Source organism: Argopecten irradians, unplaced genomic scaffold (genome assembly GCF_041381155.1).
Source record: "Argopecten irradians isolate NY unplaced genomic scaffold, Ai_NY scaffold_0265, whole genome shotgun sequence".
In the NCBI taxonomy this organism is placed as follows: domain Eukaryota; kingdom Metazoa; phylum Mollusca; class Bivalvia; order Pectinida; family Pectinidae; genus Argopecten; species Argopecten irradians.
Window position 1 is genome coordinate 16,668 of NW_027187732.1, and position 4,176 is coordinate 20,843.

A 4,176-nucleotide genomic window follows, 5' to 3' on the forward strand; every position below is an offset into this window, starting at 1 on the left:
CTGATAAAAAGTTTGGGATACATTCCAATATCATATACCGTAAAAACTGGTTTAATTTTGCGCAGGTAATTTTTAGGGCTGAAAATGCTTAAAAAATCTACTATCAGTATATTTTGCGCATCAACAAAATGGGGAAAACAATGTCCAGGGAGTCCCAAAACCGATGTATGAAGGTGACAATTTCAATGCAAAATATTCCCCATAAATGCTTGACAACTTGCACAAAAAGTGTTGTATTTAGAAGAAATAACATATGAAAACCGCATTGTGTTTGTTTTCTTTTATTGGTCACCGTAACCTGAAACTGAAATATCTAGCAGATGTCCAAAACATTGGCGGTCTGGTCCGCCGTACTCCTTGCACATGTCAATTTTTTGAGATATTACACATGAATAGTAATCAGGAATATTTGAAAAGAGTAGAATATATTTACTTAAATTGGCACAATAAGTAATTAGTGTGTTTGAGATCATTAACAATCAACAGCAACCAGCTAGCGGATACGTAGTTTAGCTTGCAACAATCACAGTGTGCATAATTTGTCAAGATTTGTAAGACAAAATATTCTTTTCCACCAGGTAAGATTCTAAGTCATAAAGGTAGATTGAAAAAAGGAAGGGAGATAAAATAACCAGATAAATATTTGTTGCGGGATCAGACTGGGTTGATTATCGGCGATCAGGTAGCTCAGTCAGAAGAGCTACATTTTCTTCCCTCCTGTTACAGAATTGGCACCCAACTAAATAACCAACGGTTGTGGTGTTTGAAAGGGTCTCGTATGTATTCAAAAAAAGAGGGAGGAGTGTAGCGGGACTGGACTGGGTCGATTATCGATGACCAGGTAGTTCAGTCGGTAGAGCTGTGACTAGAGCACTCAGCTAGTGTTCGGAGAGTCCCGGGATCGAATCCCGGTCTTGCCGCTACATTTTCTCCTCTCCTGTTACATATGGTACCATGCATGTAGATATTCAAGGTAAATCAATAATGTTCGCTGATCTTGCAGAATTGCCTTACAGTGTTATAATGAATGCAGTAAATGTATGTTTCATTGGTGTGATTGATTTAAAGGCAAAAAACGGTAAAATCAAAACTTTCAGTGATCAGGGAACATTGATAGTCAAGGCGGGGAAAACATAGGACGACCTGTGTTATACAAATAATGTTTAATTGATTTTCATTAAATTGTCTCGAAGGTGATGACGAGTGTGTTATGAACGATAAGCTTAATATGTTTTTGACAAAAAGTATTAACAGCTAATGTCATATTGTGTTTTAAATTTAAATAATCTTTTATTTATTCATTTCATTTCAAGCATGTACATGTCATAGAATATTAACAAATATCAGGTATATGCTTAAATCATATTACAGTTAAATTCAGAATTAGGAATTTGAAGATGATGATAGTAATTATTTTCGGATTGAAAATCATTACAATATTAAGCTTCCACAGTTGAAAATTACTTCTTTTTGTTCACACAATTCTTCTCCTAGGCTGTTTCCAGTTGAAATGATACATGCATGCTGACATTCTGTAAAACATAAGGAAACAATAAATGTATTAACAGAGTAATTACTGAAAAGGCTAATATCATATAATTAAACATTTTAATCATAAATAGCAATACCAGCATAGAGGAAATATTATTGAAGTTTAATTCCCGCTGTTCTTCAGTCCTCCTGTTCTTACATGTAAGAGTTTTGTCCTTCATAAATTGATTGTAATATACAGTCTATAGCCGTTGTTATATAATGTGCACAAAGAAGTATAAATACACACGTATGCATGGGTACAGTGGTAAATTAATAAGTTATACAGAAAATGATGGTGCGCAAAGTCTATTTTGTTGAGTAAAAAGTTTAAAAAACTAACATTGTTCACACCCTAAGATGTAATCGCACTAAAAACAGTGATCATGTGGGCATTTGTAAGACTGTGCCAGGTGGTAGAGATTAGTTCCGCTCGAGTGATCACACAATGCAAGTGAGAGTCGGGAATATGTTTATGTAAGTTTTAATTGCTAATCTCTGATGCTTGTTGGTAAAATATAACTCAGGATAATTGCTAAACAATTAACAGTTTTCTCTACATTTGTTACAGATTGAAACAGCTTTTTAAGTGCCGTTTTACGGAAGAATTATGAAGAAGAAATCGGCATTTTCGTCGATCTAGTAGTCCAAAAAATATCACTTCGAGTTATATGAACATTCCACATATGATTTATGTCATTCGGCCAAAAATTTATACTTCGTATTACCTAGTTTAATGAATATGCTGTATGTATATGATCAGAACGTCAAGCTCCTGTGGTGAAAATAACTAAAATGTTTTAAAAGTATGGTTTAGTGGTAATCTCTGAACGTGCTTTAGTATATAGATATAATCTGATATTTATACATGTGCTTATAAAATTATCGATAATAATGGATGTGGTAAACATTCATACCTTATTAACTGCCGTTAGTTTAAAGATTACGCCACCTTGGACATTTACAAAATGTTCACCGTCTGTCACGTGCTATTTTATCGGTAGTCCAAGTTTGTCCAAAATTTTGTTAGAGTTGTCTTTCTTCCATTGTGGATTTACACGTACATGTGGCATAACGCAGCCGTGATAAACAAATCTCCATATCGTCCTGAAATATATTTGCTCCCGAACTAATGTGATTCAAAGTGCAAAAATCATTATTGTAACAATTTTAATGTTTGAGGTGAAATATAGATTTCATTTTTTCCGTTGCGGGATAATTGTCACTAGTAGGGACTAAACGCGTGGGGCGAAGCGAAGCATTTTCGGGACGAAACGTCTTCATGTATTGAAAACAACATTTTCAGGACGAAAAGTCTAGATACATTGTACACAATTCAAGTGAAAATTTTCCAATGTAAGATCATTTGGACGATGTATATGGTAAGGATATGAAAGCAGTTATCTACTATTCCTATTTCAACATTACAGATACGCTTATTTCAGTAACTTTCATACTCAAAATTTGCTATTTAAAATTCCCGGTAAAATCAAAGTTGTTGAATACACTGCCGCTAGGAGCGCTAGTATCTGCGAGCAAGTTCTTAGCCAATCATATTGAGGAAATTGACTGTGAGAGAATTTTGCAACCACGATCACAATGGCGAGGTAACCCTCGCCAAAAACAGTTTTGCGCGCAATATCCGGTGTACATTCCGTGATACTATATAGACGTCCACGCGTATTCGTTGAGAAAATACCAGCTTCGCAACAATTTAACACGTTTTCCGCGCAATGAAACATGCGCGAATATATCCACGTTCACAGTCACTGAACTATTGATATTTATGATGAAAGAAACATGTCATACAGTCAACTCTCATTCACATAATTATTTCAACAATAATGATCAACATGAAATAGAAGATCAACATAATAAATCCAACAAAAGAAAATGTCACATTTGGAATGAAGTAATCCACTCATGGGAATGAACACATATCCTTCACTTAAAAGTTAAAAGTCAATCGTTCACGAAAGTAACCTTTTACGGATATCGTACCGATAATCCGGACACACTTCAAGTCTCGTCTGTGCTCACAGATAATCCATATGTTCACATTGTACACTTGAAATAAGTGTTGACATATATTGTTCACTACACAAATAATAAATCCACGTAGAATCACTTTTAAAATAAGTGTCACGTAAGTATCATCCACGTTAAAGGAATGTCACATTTTTAATAATCCACAGAATTGTTCATCACTTGGATATCTTAGTGTCACTTATATATATCCACATAAAATGAATATCTCACATAATAATCCACCGGATTAGTTAAGTTTATCACTGATATCTTAGTGTCACATATATAAATCCACGTACAGTAATGTGTCACATATTAATTCACAAAATTGTTCATCACTGATATCTAAGTGTCACATATATAAATCCACGTAAAGTAATGTGTCACATATTAATTCACAGAATTGTTCATCACTGATATCTAAGTGTCACATGTAACTTTGCGCGAAAGTCTATTATTTCAAAAATGTTCATTTCACAGTTCTTCAGAGTCATCTGGAACGGCCACCACACAATAGGTCATCATCAGCAAAACAGGTAATTTCAAAATGTTCATCGTAGCCCAGCCTTGTTCCGGTACTGCGGCAGGCATGGTACAAGTACGTGTACACACACAACG

At 34.7% G+C, this 4,176-nt stretch overlaps 1 long non-coding RNA gene across 1 annotated transcript; it reads right to left on the reverse strand.

Moving 5' to 3' along the window:
* Positions 1-265: 265 nt before the first annotated feature.
* Positions 266-3,154, reverse strand: LOC138312257 (uncharacterized). Its single transcript, XR_011206894.1, has 2 exons — positions 2,448-3,154; positions 266-1,532 (listed from the first exon to the last, which is right to left on the reverse strand). It is a non-coding gene; the product is annotated as an uncharacterized lncRNA (long non-coding RNA).
* Positions 3,155-4,176: the final 1,022 nt, after the last annotated feature.